Source organism: Mustela erminea, chromosome 8 (genome assembly GCF_009829155.1).
Source record: "Mustela erminea isolate mMusErm1 chromosome 8, mMusErm1.Pri, whole genome shotgun sequence".
In the NCBI taxonomy this organism is placed as follows: domain Eukaryota; kingdom Metazoa; phylum Chordata; class Mammalia; order Carnivora; family Mustelidae; genus Mustela; species Mustela erminea.
The window spans coordinates 77,063,259-77,079,962 of NC_045621.1; positions in this window are offsets into that span (position 1 = coordinate 77,063,259).

Below are 16,704 nucleotides of genomic sequence, written 5' to 3' on the forward strand. Positions count from 1 at the left end.
TGGAACCCTATCAAGGAATGAAATACTGACAAATGCTTCAACATATATGAATCTTAAAACTGTTTTTCTAAGTGGAAGAAACCAGAAGAGGCAATTTTGTAGAGTCAGAAAGTAGATTAGTGGCTACCCCGGGGCTGCAGACGGGTAGGAAAGGGAATTAACTGTAAATGGACATGAGGTATTTTATTGGAGTGATGAAATGTTCTACAGCTGGATTATGGTGAAGATTGTACCACTTGTTAAATTAGCTAAAAATCTTGGAATTGTATGCTTAAAAGGGATGAATTGTATGGTGTATAAATTATACCTCAATAAAGGTGTTTAAAAAGCAAAGAAAAAAATAATTGGATTTCTTTCTCAAGCAGGTCCCCAAATATGCAGTATGCTCTATGTCAATAGTATTTACATAATTACATTATCCAGTGCTGTGTATCAGTTTTCAGTTTTTAGAATTCAACCACTAGACAAAATATTAGTTATTTTATTACAGTTACAGAAAAAAATACAAATATTCTGAACTTTAATAAAAATGATTGTATAGCTGCCACTTATTGAGAGAAAAACAAGAGGATGAGAGGTAGAAGGAAGTTTATAATCACTGATATTCTCCATTTATATTGTGGGTAATTTAGTGATACTGTTTGAAGTTGATCGATCAAGATATAAAAGTTTAAGTATAAATTTCTTACAAGAGTATAATTTGTTATAATTGTTACCAAAAGAAACCCAAAATAATAATTTAACTTAACAAAATTAGGAACAGGGAACAATTTCCTCATCTTTCAGAGTGTGGAGAATTGATCAAGTTATGTTTGATGTGGATAAATTAAGATATTGAGGTTTGGGCAGATATGGAATTGATCACCAGAGGAAATAAAAATGAAAATAATTGAAAATGGTTACTAGTAAAGAGTAGGACTTCGAGTAGTTGTAGGAAATTCAGCAGGAGATTTGGTATTAATGTGTACCTTTCTCTCCTGTTTGGTTTTTTATTTTACTGTTTATATATTACATAATAAAAACTAAGGGAGATATTTAAATACGTCTTTAATATCTTCTTACTAGCCACAAACTCCACATAGGCTTAAAAATTAACTTAACTATTTCAAACCAGCTTTTCCTCCAACTTTCCATGTTTCTGTAAACTGGCATTTTTATTTTTATTTTGCTTTGTGTATTTTCCTTTATTATTTCAATTTTTTTACAATAATTGTATTTTTTAAATTCAAGATATTTTTTAAGTTCTTGGCTCCTACTTGTCCTTCATGTTCCACTCTGAGTCTCCAAGTACTTTCAGTTCTGCTCCTAATAACAACTCAGGATCAACCCCTTCTTGTCCTTGTATCTACAACAGCCTGATCTGAGTTACCTTTCCCCACCAGCTGTTAGCACCCTCCTAGGGGATTCATCTTAACTGCTGCTGTGATCACACAGTGCCCTGCCCATGAACTTTCTCAGGTTGTCCACTGCTTGCCAAGTAGACATTAAACTCCTTCTTTTCAGGCTTTTAAAAAAGATTTTTAAAATGGGGTGCCTGGGTGGCTCAGTTGTTAAGCATCTGCTTTTGGCTCAGGTCATGATCCCAGGGTCCTGGGATAGAGCCCCACATTGGGCTCTCTGCTCAGTGGGGAGCCTGCTTCTCCCTCTCCCTCTCACCCTGCCTGTGTTCCCTCTCCATCTCTCTCTCTGTCAAATCAATAAAATCTTGAAAAATTTTAAATGATTTAAAAATAAATAATTTTATATATGTAGTTGAGACAATCTGCATATACATTTTATAGTTTTGGTTCCTTAATATAATCTGAGGAGCAGCACTTGGCACATTTCCTGAATATTAAAATACATATAGTTATCATAAAGAATTTGAAATAATACTGAAAAATGCACAGTAAAAAGTGGAAGTTACCCATAACCCCTGAGAGAAAACAACCACTAAAGATTAGATTATCATATAGAGGTTTACAAAATTGCATACTCCTTTATCCCTTTAAAATTTTACTATGAACATTTTCCCATTCCCTTAACTTTTTTCAAAACTGTTCATCAAACTACTCATAGTATACTATCATTTGATTTTACCATCATTTATCCATCTGTAATTTTTTCCAATTTTCCTTTATGATGAATAATCCTCTAATAAATATATTTTTGCACAGTAATGATTGTCTGAATCTCCAGTTCTTATAAATAAATTTGTATAGGAGAACTATTGTGTCAAGGATTATAAATCTAGTATAATTTTCTTAACATTTACTCCAGTGTATGCCCTTTCTTCAATATGTAAGTGTTCCAATCTCAGGGGACACTAGCTAATAATGTATATTATAGGTTTCTCTTTAAAATTATTTACCAAAATGATAAGCAAAAATAGTGAATTTAAGTTTGTTGTTGAGATTTCTTGTATTAATTTGGGGGGGGGTCTTTGTAACACTTAATAAATAACTTGCTTCACCTTTTGTTTGTTTTTCTCTAATAGGGTTTACAATTTTTATTATTGATTTGTAAATGTTCTTTAGATATTTATACTAATCTTTGTCCTATCATAAATGATACAAATGTTTAATTACCATTTTTGGTGTCATTTAGGCTTAACTATTTTTTTAAGATTAAAAAAAATTTTTTTTTAAGTACTCCCTACACCCACCATGGGACTCAAACTCACAGCCCCAAGATCAAGAGTTGGATGCTCCATCAACTGAGCCACCCAGGCACCCCAGACCTAATTTTCCATGTAGTCAGATCAGTCCATCTCTTCGTGGTTCTGCTATTGCTCTTTTGCCTTTGAAGTTTTTTCCCTATATCAAGACATATCCAATACTTACTGACTTTGATTTTATTCTAACTGATACAGTTTCATTTTGTTTATTTAGTGCTCTAACTTCATGGAATTTATTTATTTATGTTAAAAGTACACATTCAGCTATTCTTTCCAAAGATTTCACTCACAACTTAGAACCATTTATTGAAGTTTTCTTCTGCCCTCATTGATTTTATTGTGGCTTTTATCAAACAATATATTTTTATATATACTAGTGTTTGTCCCTGAACCATCTGTGCCATCTTATTGCTCCATCTGTCTATTATGTAAGTCCCACGGTTTTACTAATAATATTTTGATGCATTTTAAATTACATTTAATAGATATTATTTTCAAGTGCTTTTTTTCAGGCATCTGTTGTCTGTCAATCTCACATCAATATTTCAATCATTGCAATCCATTTTATAGATATCTATCCATTTTATAGATAAGGAAATAGAACTCAAAGAGTTTAAGCCTACCAGCTAGTACATGACAGCATCAGGATTTAAACCTAGATTTGTGTAATTCCAAAGCCTCTACTCTTAAACAATTATTCTCTCCCTCTCCCTTCTCCTCCCCTCCTTTTCATTGACTAAAGGAAAACTATCCAGTCTTCTTTTTAAAAGCAATCGAGTTTAAAAACAAGTTGAAGAGTCAAGAAAGAACATGAGATCTTTCGATAGACAAGGGAGACAGACATTCTGACCTAGGTGATCTCCTCATTTGGCGGCTTGAGTTTGTCTTCCACGTGGGCCTTCAGCACTTGATTCTCCAGCCTTGCTTTTCAATTCTTACTTGTGTTATCCTCAACATACTTCAGCTGTTCTTCATTCATGTGGTAGCCTTCAATGATTTTCTGTTTCTCAAACCACTTGAAGAGGTCAGAGAAACATTTTTCCATGTAGTTAAGGTCTGCAACAAGTTGGCCTTTTTCTTTCAGAACCTTCTGGATTCAGGCTTCGACAAGTTCTGCTTCTGAGCCTCCACCATGCCCTGGTACACCATCCCCTCAAACCCACCCATGATCTTCCCCATCTCCAGGTGCTTTGCGTAGAGCTCCTGGCCGCTGTCCTTCACCAACAGCGTCTCCTTTTGTATGCTCCCTCTGCTGTGTCCAGGTCCTTCTGGTTGCGCTGCAGCACGTCATGATGGGCACCACAGGCACCACAGACCTCCTGGCTTGAGGACACAGGGAGTGACCTGGCACTGGAACACCCGGAGCTCCAAAGGAATCAAGCTTTTGGCCGCGGGTGGGCTCCAGAAGGAAGTGATGTCTGCGTTGTGTGCACCGCCGGTGTCAACCGCCCGGGGCACTTCTACCTCTTAGCAGCAGATAGAACTTAAGGTATAAGGACAAATTCCCCAAGGCCATCTTCGTAAATTCCAAACTCCGTAAAGTTCCAAACTGCTTCAGATAATCAACCTCTGCTCTGGTACTTAAGCAGTAGCAGTGTCTGTGCTCTTCACTGTGGTCCAAGGTCGACTCTGGTCCCAGCCTCAGAAACGAAGGCACTGGGTCAGCGGGCGAGGTCATGGACTCTCGGTCGGATTGCTGGTGGGAACCCCTGCGGCAGAAGAGATCACGGTGTCGTCCCCGGCCGGCGCCAGCACCACAGTCCGCACCACAGGTGTGTCAGTCAGAGTCTGAAAGCAGGTGTGGCCTCCGCCGCAGCGGGCCCGCACAGTTCCAGGGGCGTTCTGGGGGCCGAACCTCTCCACCACCTACAAATGGGTGAAACTTTGGGTCTCCCAGGTTGTAAGACCTTCAGGGAGAGGAAAAAGGACCCTCGTGCACCTCCTCGGGGGCATTTTCCTGCTTCGCCTCTGGGCTCTGCAAAGAAGGTTGGAGGCCAGGTCTCCCAGCTTCCTTAGTAGGGGTAGCCTTTTGCAGTTGGCATCGTCAGAGAAATTAAAATTCTATCCCTATTTGGCCATTGGCCTCAACTTCTGAGGACTTTGGGATGTGGTCTTTGCAACCTTCAAGGGCTGGCTGTCCTGGGCAGTGTTCCCAGAACCATAAAAGGGTGACTGGAGAAGGGAGCCGGTGACACCCAGGTGCACAGGGCAGGCCAAGGCCAGCCAGAAGTCTGGGAGGGATCCTTTCCTAACTGTGGCCTCTGAGGCTCCTCCCTGTCTTGGGAGGCCGTCCCTGAAGTGTCTTCCAGGATTTCAGAGGTGAATGTAACATCTTTATTTAAGGAAGATCTAAGGAATACCAACCAGACACTGGTCCCAGAGATGCCCTTTGGTTATCAAATCTTCCTACGGTCTCAAGAGAGCTTGAGGAACCCAGGCCAACCAAGGAAGCCTAGCCAGTCTCACTGGAACACCTCTCTTCAAAGGCTGATTTCAGATCCCCTGGAGAGGGGGTTGGCATCAGTCACTGCTTGTTTCTGGAGAATTCCATGGGTCATTTGGTGTCCAGTACCTTGGTGAGTCCAGTACCTTGGTGTCCAGTACCTTGGTACTTGTCTTCCTGGATCCAGATCTTGGGAGAGTTTTCTAAGCCAAGGGTGTTACCCAGAGCAAAACAGCCTCAAGTTTGCTGTTCTTGCTAGGACTTAAAATCCTGTCCTTCCACGGATTCCCACAGAAGTGGCGGAAAAATTTGCCTTCACAGCTTTGGCTCTGTCCTTGGGTGACACACTTTTTTTTCTGTGACAGACGAAGAACAGATGATCCTCTGGTGAGTTCTAGTGGTGAAAACAGAAGTCACGGTTTTCTGTACTTTTGTCACCAGTAACAAGTTTGTTACTTAAAATTTGCAGACCCATTCTGTGGACGTGCCTAGATGTTGCAGCAGCTGGTTTGGGCCATGCTCCTTAAATTCTTTACTGCATTGTTGTTCAATTTAGTCCCTCCTTCATATCTTGTCACCAGTTCTATGTATTTTGTATTTTTTGGTATTATGCTTCCGTATTTTACCATCGGGTCTTCTAATCATAGCTGTTTATAGGAAAACTATTGGCATTTTTATAATATGTTTTATCTAGATGACTTGTTAAATTTTACATTCTACTTTTTTTGTTAGTTATCTTGGAGCTGTAGTAAAGTATTCCTGTTAGCTATAAAAAATTGGGTTTTTTTCTCTTTTGCAGCATCTTTTTAAAGGCTTGTATATCAGCTGGTGATATGTAATTAGTTTCTCAACAGTTCTTTGTGAGCATTTAGGTTGTTTTCAATTCACATGAAAAATCACCCATTTTGTCTGTTGGTGCAATGACCCCTCCTTGAGGCCTATTATTAGGAGGACAACTTTAAGGCTCATTCCCATGTTTGTGTCACAAACCATGACACTTAGTGTTATGGAGAATGAATTTCAAATGAATATTTCTTGGCTTCAGTAAATATCCAAGCAGTAGTTTCCTTCTCTGTGTCCAAAATCCCTCTTTGAAAAATCAGAACTCTGGGCCCATTGAAAATGGTGAAGTAAGCTGTCAAAAACAGGCAGCGAGGGGCGCCTGGGTGGCTCAGTGGTTTGGGCTGCTGCCTTCGGCTCGGGTCATGATCTCAGGGTCCTGGGATCGAGCCCCGCATCGGGCTCTCTGCTCCGCAGGAAGCCTGCTTCCCTCTTTCTCTCTCTCTCTCTCTCTGCCTGCCTCTGCCTACTTGTGATCTCTGTCTGTCAAATAAATAGATAAAATCTTTAAAAAAAAAAAATAGGCAGCGATGTTGCCTCTACCATATAGCTCATTTTCATTAATATTATTAAGAGCTAAATGACTGCATTTGTGTAGCTGTGACTAGAAGATTGATATGTTATCTGCAAAGTCATAATCTGTACATGAGAACAGATTACAACCTAAACTTGCTACTCCTCATCAGGTACAATTTGTACCACTGAGAACTTAGTAAATATAATATCATAAAAAGAGTCATAGTTTTCCCAAAATATTATAACAGAAGCATTTTTTTCTTTTTCTATTTAGACACACATTGTGAAAACTAACTCACTTATAAGATAATTTTAGTCTGTTCTATTACCCTATTACATTTCTGGGACCATTTATAGAATATTATAAAATTTTCTTCGATCTCTAAAATGCTGGCTTTCATTATATTTCCATTGCTTTATATATGATTGATTCAGGAAACGTTTATTCATGTAAGAACAGAAAATGTTGAGTGCTTACTCTATGCCAATCTTTGATTTGGATAGTAGAGAAGATTGACCAGCAGCAAAGAAGACAAACAAGCATCCTACCTTTATAGGGCTTATATTCTAGTGAGGGAGATAGGCAATAATCAGAGTAGAAACTGCTCTGGAGAAAGAATCAAGCAATGTGAAAAATGTTATTTTCCTAACATTGGAGAATATTTATATTATTGATATATGTACCATCCTACATGTTCTTATAATGTTATATCAGCATTTCTCCTTCAAGAGGCAATGCCTGTATCTCCCCTTCTCCCTTGAAGCTGTGTAAACTTTTGCAACTGCCTCAATCCCAGTAGAATGAAGCAGAAGGAACATTACCTGACTTTCCAAGGCTAGATCATAAATAGTGAGATGGCTTCTGCCTGACTCTGTCTCTCTTAAGATATTTGCCTTTGGATCCTTGAGTCACATGTAAGAATTCTTACTACCAGGAAGAAGTCATGCTGGAGAGACCCTATAGAGAAAGAAAATGGTGATTGAGGAGTCCTAGCTTTTCTAGTCCCCAACTGTTTGAGTCTTTGCAGACCAGGTGCCAGATATGTGAATGAAGGCTGAGAGATGACCCCTGTCACAGCCCACTGTCTGACTGCAACTTCATAAAAGACCCCAAGCCAGAAATGCCCAACTGAACCACTCTCAAATTCCTGACCCACAGAAATGATGAGAGATAATGAATGTCTTTTGTTTTAGGAAATATGTTTTGGTATAATTTGTAATGCAGACATAGCAACTAGAAGAACACAGGTTAAAGGAAAAGAAAAGGACAGGAGGAGATTAGATTTGACATTGATATTCCAAGAAGGCTTCTCTAAAATTGTAACATTTGCACAGAGAATGAAAATAAAATGAATCTTTAAAAAATGGAGAAGCAATGCACATATCTATAGAAAGAGAGTTCCAAGCACTGGAAACAGCAAATAAAAGCATCCGGAGGTTGGAGCTGCTTAGCATACTGGCCAATAACCAAGGAGGTGTGTTACTGGTGGGAAGTAAACCAGAGGATTGCTATAGATTATTATAGATGGCAGGAGTCATATCTGTGTAGATACTCGGAAACCCCCTGACAAGTTTGGGGATTTTATTCTGTGCGTAATGAGAAGCTCTTGGAGGATTTTGAACAAGAATAATGGGCTCTGATTTATATATTAAAAGTGCCCTCTGGAATACTGTTCCCCTGAAATACTCTGTCACTGATTTTGTTCCAGCCACAATATGCTTTTATTTATTCCTTAAACATACAAAGTTCTTTCCTGACTTAGGACATTTGAGATTCCTATTCCCTCCTCCAGCACCTTCTCTTCATATCTTCAATGTGTGCTGCTGCCAGGATCCTTGGTCTGTCCATCCAACCCAAAACACCAGTCTAATTAAAGTGACACTTCTAATCATATCACCCTGTACTTATCTGTATATGGTATGTTGCTCCTTCCCAAATGTAAACCCCATGAAAACAGGGACCATGTCTCTCCTGCTTACTGATATATCCACAGCACCTAGAATAGTGCTTGGAATAAAATAAGTGGTCCACCAAATTTGTTAAATAAATGTGTGAATAACCACATCTCCTATAGATATTGTGAAGAATAAGAGATACAATGTGTGAAAAGATACTGGCATTCAGTTTGTTTTTCATGAATCATTAATTTCATGAATCATGAATCATTAATGATTAATCAGTTAATCAGTAATTTTTTCCTTTCCCAGTATTTTTCACCTTTTTAACTAAACTCCATCACTATTCTCACTTGCTTCATGCAATAAAATGAAAATATCTTCAGATATTTTGCTCCTTTGAGACATTTTGCTTTTATTTTTTAGCTTTTTAAAAATATTTATTTATTTATTTTAGATAGAGAGCACATGAGCCATTGGGGGCGGAGGGAGAGAGAGTCTCAAGCAGACTCCCCACTGAGTGCAGAGCATGACCTAGGCGGATCACATAACCTTGAGATCATGATCTGAGCTGAAATCAAGTCGGACATTCAATAAACTGAATCACCCAGACACCCCAAAGTGTTTTGCTTTTAATTCAAAATTACTCTAATAATGATCCAAATAAGAGATAAATTTCAAAAAGTGTGAATAGAAATTTTATAATCTAAATATCCTCCAAGAGTATTTTAGGCCTAATAGTTCTCTGCTCTACAAAGTTTGTTAAAGCTGGATGAATCAAGTTTATTTGGGATTGAATTTTATAAAACTACTTTTAACTAGTAAAAAGTAATTCATTAAAATCAAACATCAACATTATATAAGCTAAGATTTAAGCCTACAATAATAGTGAGTCATGGCTAGACCCAACATTCATATCTCCAGTCATCTCTACTCTAATCCTATACTTAAGGTAATGTTGAAATCAATCTACAGTATTAGAAAAGGCCAGAGTATCCTCACCCTTTTTATAGGATCTCATTGGCAAGATCACTGAACAGAGGTAGGTCCCACAAAAGCAGTCTGTTTTACTCATGGTGAATTACTGAGTTATCTGGATCAAATTTAAAATGTATAAAATACGTGTCATAACAGAACACAAGCAGAAGAAGCTCCAGAACCATCACAGTTATTTGGGAGTTTTCAAGATTTTTCTCTCTCCTCCTGAGAACTGTTAGACTAAACAGTAGGCTTGCGTTGGTTTTATTTTGAGTCCCCAGAACAGTGAGTTTAGGGGTGCACTCCAAGAGTTTCATGACAAAGTTCTGAGAGGTTCTACCCCAAAAGAAGCATTTTTTGGCATAATTCTGCTAGCTTTCAAAGCAATAAAATAAAAACAATTTTTCCACTTAACATAAGGCTATCTACGAGAATATTTAATTCATTATTTATTAGCTAGGAAAAATAAAAACATTATGTTTCTCCATTATCGAACACATTATACACACATTATTGAATACACTGACCTAAAGTGTCAAGTTTATCATAGTGTAACATGAATAGCCTAACTATAGTTTCAATACAATGGACATTTAGTGACAATAAGATGCATTTTTAATAAACACGTGTGAAAACATCTGTCAAATGATCTCTTGGTTTCATCATCAATTTTATGTAGATGTGGAGTGGAAGGTCCCTTGACTGTGTTCAATAAGTCATGTCCTTTCCTCTAAATATGTCACCCCACATTCTAGATGATCCTTAAAGTTATGTTGAGAAGAAAGCTTTTATTGTGGCATTACTTTAGAATATTAACATGCAAATAACTCTTGGAGAAGTAAGACCTTGACCTAAAGTTCCACAAAGACATAAATCACTGACATCAAATCATTTCTTAAAAAGCCAAAGAGAAGAGAACATGAGGGCTTTGGTACATGAAGAAGCAGATGAAGGATTCAGAAAAGGAAGTTTATTTTACAAAGGACTAATTTCTCTTACTTCAAAACCTTGCCAAATTATCAAATTGGCCACACTAATGCATAATTTTTTAAAAAAGAGTCTTTCAGTTAACTACATTCTCTATATTTTTAAAATTTAATAGGTATATTTTTAAAATTAAAAAGATCATATTCTTCATATTCAAAAATAATGGAATGTCATTTTGCAGTTTTACATATTTTTACATGTGCACAGATTTTGTCCAAGTATAGGATTCTTTACCATTTAATAATTTCAATACATAATTTCAATACAATGAATGTGCATATATATCTCAATTCACATCAACAAAAAATACATGACTACATACTTGGAATATTATATTAATATATATGCATAGGACCTCTTTCCTCCCATAAGCTTCATAAAATACTGAATATTCATTACCTAATTATATATTTATGCTTAGTCCATGCAAGAAAATTCAGTTGTTTTCCTTATTACCATTACCCAAAACCCCTGATAAAATTATAGCAATCATCTAATTGATAAAAAGAAAAAGGAAGGAGCACAGAAAGAAGGCCAATTGACTATGATGGTAGAAGTCACAGAAATAAGATATATTTATATCTAAGAGGATAAATACAGTTCAAAATGTATATAACAGCCTCTAATCTAGACCTCCTGAAATCATTGCTAACGTCCCAAGATTTCAATGGACAAACTGGTTTTATAAAGACGACACGAAATTGGCAGAGCATGGTGGTACAGTAGAAGGAGTGCTAGGTTTGTATTCACAGTAACTGGTTCAGCTTCTGGCTCTACTCCTTGCTAGTGATTTAAACATGAGCTTTCTCTATTTCAGTGTCTTCTTCTGAACATAAGAAGACAAAAGAGGTAAAGATAAGCCTGGATCTATGCCCAGCCTCACCACTTAACAACTCAGTCACCTTGGGGAAGCTACTTAATATTTCTAGATTCCTCAGCCATAAAGTATCACTAATCATAGAACTTACTTCACTGGGTTGTCATGAAGTTCCAGAGAGATAATGCATGAAACTTAGTCACCAGGGTCCTTGGCTGAAAGACACATTTGATAAATGGGGGTGATCATTACACTGTTGAAAAAGTATAAGAAAAGCGGCCCTTCCAACCTACACTGTTCCTGTGAGTGTTTATGAAAAACTATTACACATATAAATTCTTTTTAAAACTGTTCCAGGCTCACTGTCAGATCTACATTTGTACCTATTTAATTAATTTAACTGATAATGTAGTATTAATGCAATGAACACAGAAGAAAATTGCAGTGTTTTTTTTTTATTTCATCATGAATATTGATAGGCAAATCTGCTTCTGATTTAATTAACTGCATATGTTAGAAAAGGAAATATTAATTGAGTTTTAGAATCCCACATCGCAATTGGAAATGAATCTTTATGTGACTAGAGCAGGAAATGACTGGCTTAAGGCTATGTCTAGATATTAAAATTCCTTTTCCAACTAATAAATCTATCAATTACAAGACCAGACACCAAAAAAATTAAAATAAATTTGAGAGTTTTATGTTAGGAATTTAGAAACATTTGCTAAAAATAACTTAGTTTAATTTTATGTAATTATAAAATTTATTGCTTTTAGTCAATTATTTTTAAATTGAGCGTGCTTTTTAAAATTAGTTTATCATTCTCCCTGATATGAGGAAGTGGAGATGCAACTTGGGGGTTTGGGACATAGGAAAAGAATAAATGAAACAAGATGGGATCAGGAGGGAGACAAACCATAAGAGACTCTTACTGTCACAAAACAAACTGTGGGTGACCGTGGGGAAGGGGGTTAGGGAGAGGGTGGTGGGGTTATGGACATTGGGGAGGATATGTGATATGGTGATATGTGATATGTGATATGCTGTGAAGTATGTAAACCTGGCGATTCACAGACCTGTACCTCTGGGGCTAATAATACATTATATCTTTATAAAAAAAAATTGGTTTATCATCTTATAACATCTAAACCACTGTAATTTCAGGAAAAATATGTAGTTTAAGTAAAAACCCAACCTTAAATATTTCAAAATATGTTAACATCTATTCTGTGATTTAAAAAAAAAAAAACTATGCTCTATTTAACCAAAAAATAGGAACCTTTTGGTCTTTTATTTGACAGATATATCTTTGTGTGTAACACTAAAGAAAATGCCAAATCTTCTGAACCAAGTAGATTTACCAAGTAAATTTGGGGTTAAGGGGGAAAAAAAGCATTGGAAATGTATGAAAATATCCAACATTCTGTATGAATTAAACTTTTTTGTAAGGTCAATATAAATGTTATGTGTATTATGAAATGTTAGCCATTTACTTTGTCAGCCACAATCATATTAGCCTGTGTTTCCACATATTTGTTCTTTAATACATGTTTACCGAGGGCCATGCTAGTTAGTTGCTGAATGAAATTAATTTATGTTCCAAATAATAACATTGACACAACTCTGGAGTTAGAAAAGAAGAACTAAAGGTAGTTTATTTATTATATTCCAGTTTTTTCTAATTTTGTAACATGTTTGCTTATGGTGATGACATCATCAAAAGACTGCTAAGATAATGTGTACATTGTTACTATCTATTAACTAGAATATTTGATTTGTCAGAGTTTTATTCTGTCATTTTGCTCAAACAGAATGAACTAAATTACACATAAATTCTAAATGTCTTGATTAACTATTTTGTTATTTGAATTTTTAGTATTTAAAATTTTTGTGAATCTTAATTTTATTCTATGTAGCATGTTACATCATTCTACTAGGCGATATAATACTAATACCTATTTTGGGAATAGAAACCTCTTGGTTTCATGGCATTATCTTTAGACTTTCCACACCATGGATTTACGTCAATGGATGATAAGTTGTTGGTTCTTGAGGATGTCTAACCAATGTATAAAAGCCAATTGTCAAGATAATAACTTGGATGTTTCTCAATTTTCACATTTGTTTTGAATTCTCTGCCAAAGTCATATATTTATCTTTTAGGGGAAATCATGTTAATGAAAATAAGCATGTGTCTCCAGATCCAGAAGCCAGAACTTACAATGATAAAAGAAATCAGAGGGTGAGTACATTTGAGAGAATTATCACTGATATGCATTGCTTCCATATCTCTTTTTCCCTTTGCCCTTCGTAGGAGTCTGTTTCTGTGAGTGTGCTCTGAGTGAGTCTGTTCAAGGCAGCCGCTCTCTTTCTCTTAAGTTAAGATGCAAGAAGCAGTGGGTATTAGGGAGGATAGACATCAGGAGACAGGGTGGCCCCTTTATACTGATGGTGTAAATTTTGCAGACCATTTCAATCATGTTTTGTAGCAAAACTATATATAAAATGTTGAGAGTGTACATAGCTCAGGTATTAATATATTGATGAGATTATAGGAAATGAAGTCTAGAGCCCTTTAATTTGTCTACCTTTTCCAAAAATCATCCTGAAATCTAAATAGAATTTTTATGATTAATTCTCAATGTCACACTAACTGTAAGATTAGTCCCTGATGTATCACTAAACATTGTAGTGAATCACTATAACTTGCTCTTGTAGATATATCTCACCATAGAAGTCAGATTACAAGATTCTGAAGGTCAGGGCCTGTGCTTTCTCCTCAAGATTTAGAATTAGAACTTACACCTTTACACATCAAGCTGCGAGCAGAAGAGGGCATGACCACATTACAGATGATACCAACCTAAGAGGGTTGGACCAGGGTGGGGAATATTTGTTATATTTTGTTTTGTTTTCTATTGTTCCCAATATTAAAAAGAAATTTTACTTCAATCAAACACATGTAATTTGTAACTTTTCATTAGTGATTTTTAAAGAGTAGAAACACCTTTTAGAAGTAAGTTAATTTTTTCATTAAAAAAGTAGATGTCTCGATTTATCTTTCAGGGTCAGCTATATTAAACTCAAAACACTCCTGAAAAATTCTGTGAATTATAATATGAGATTCATGACTTTTCCAAAACGCTCTTCTTAATAGAGTTTATTTTTAATAGGATATAGACTAAAACTATATAGCAATTGAGCAGAGCATTATGAAGCACCATATGTGCTTCTAAACTGAGAAGATGATACACATGGGTCCTGCCAACTCTTCCTCTCTGTCTTTCCTTCCCAACCTGCCAGTCTCCCAGCACATCCTGGATTCTGTCATGACATTGGGTGCCTTTGATATAAATTACTTACATGGTACTTTCTGTGATTCTCAATGAATGTCTTTTAACCATGAAAAGCAGAAAATAAAAAAAAAACCCTAACTTTATTAAAAACCAGTCACTGCTTTCAATGTATAAACTTTTCCAAATGGGGTAAAGGGTGACAAACAATTATCTGACCACAATTAGAGACCAGGGCTAGGGGATGAATAGACATTGACAAAATTAAATCACAGTAAATTACTCAGAGCAGCACCTAGCCCTGACAGGTACTGGTAGAAAAAAAAAAAAAAAAGTGTGTGAGAGAGAAAGAGAATTGAAGCAAAACACAGTTACACAGTTGTCTGGTTTCTCTCCCCTGTTTAGGGGCAAGTTTTAGGTATATTCTCGTCTATAAGAAAACAGATGATTCTCTTTTCTGTTTATGCTTCCTTCTGCTGTCTACATTTAAACCCTCGTGTCTAGATCCACTTAAGTCATAAGGAAAAAGTTAATAATAATAATAAAAACATGAGATTGGGGACATACAGCCAACTCAGAGGATTAAACATCTGTGGTACCTGTTCTGGTGGCGAGAAATCAAAATCAGCCTAAGGGAAAATAATGCAGTAGGAAGAGAATTTGATATAATCTTTCCTATTTACCTTCCTAATCCCTCCTCCTTCCCTTTACTTAAATGGGGAGAATGTCCATTAAAATCCTGAATACATAGCAATTGTCTCAACATTTTAATTTATAATTGCCGTTATTGATTCTTCTGATTCTTTCCACATTTTGTATCTCTGATGATCCCCACCCCCTCTTCTCCTCTTCATGGCTCTTCTTGTCTCTCTTCTTTTACTGTCATGGGAAAGGACAAAGAGGTGTAACTACAGTGAAAGGTATGATGAAGATAGGAATAAGTGATATAATGGCTATGTTTAATTTTATCATTTGCTATTTGTGTAATATTGGTTTTTCCACCAGAACTCATATATATTTTACAGCTGGAAGTTCATAACCTTCAGCAAACATCTCATTATTTCCCTCACTCCTCAACCTGTCAACCACTGCTCTAGTCTCTTCGGCTCTTTTAGATTCCACATATAAGTGATACCATATCATATTTGTCTTTCTCTGTCTGACTTACTTCACTTAGTATAGTAACCTCAGCGTCCATCCATGTTGCCACAAATGGAGGGATTTTCTTCCTTTTACAGTTGCATAACATTCCATTGTATGTGTGTGTGTATAAATACATGTATATTTATATATACCATATATATGTATGTGCTTGTGTATGTATATGTAGGCTTATACACCACATTATCCATTCATACACACACATTGTGAATATATATTTATATATTTATACACACACACACACAGGCACACATTATCCATTCATCCATTGAGAATTAAATTGTTTCCATGTCTTGGCTATTGTGGATAATGTAATGTTTATTATTTTTATAATAATTAAGTACCCATCTTACTAGGAGATGCTTCTTTTTACTCTTCAAATATGCTCCTTTTGAGCTAAGTTATTAGGCATGCTATGTTTTTTCCTAGTCCATAGCTACATATTTCCTTAAATAGTACTATTAGGATGACTACATATCTATTCCTCAAAAGCAAGAATTAGAAAGAGAGGAAAGGCACGGGTAGAAGAACATACCAAAGGGTACAAATTTCGAATTGTAAGATATATATAAGTTCATGGGGGGAAAACAGAGGCACAGATTGAAGTGAGAGAACAGATATTTCTTCCTGTTACCAGAAAACCCCACCCTCTGCAGCCACAATGTCTGCCGAGCAGTCCCTGCTCTGGGATCAGCCCTTACCTCATGGGCTCCAGTAACACACTGAGCCCCGGGAGTGGCAGCAGCTTCCTGCAACTGGTATCTTCTGAGTGGCTTCACTCTTTCCTGTACGCTGTGGGGACTCGTCCATGACTAATGTAACTAGTTCTCTCTAATATATCCATTCCCCTTGAAACATGTAGTATAGTTTCTATTTTTGTGACCGAAATACAATATTTGGATACAAATAGTATAGTCGGAAGATCCCTACAAAGGAAATCAGACAGGATTGCATGTCCTAAGTATGACTAATTAGCTGGAAAGTTTGGGTCAGGTCTTTCAACCTTAGGTTCATAAAATTGTTTTATGGCTCAAATATCATAGTTTACCGTGAAAACTCTGTAACTCACCTCCAATAATAGACTTGTCAGATTCATAAGAACTCTCTATTCCTTTGT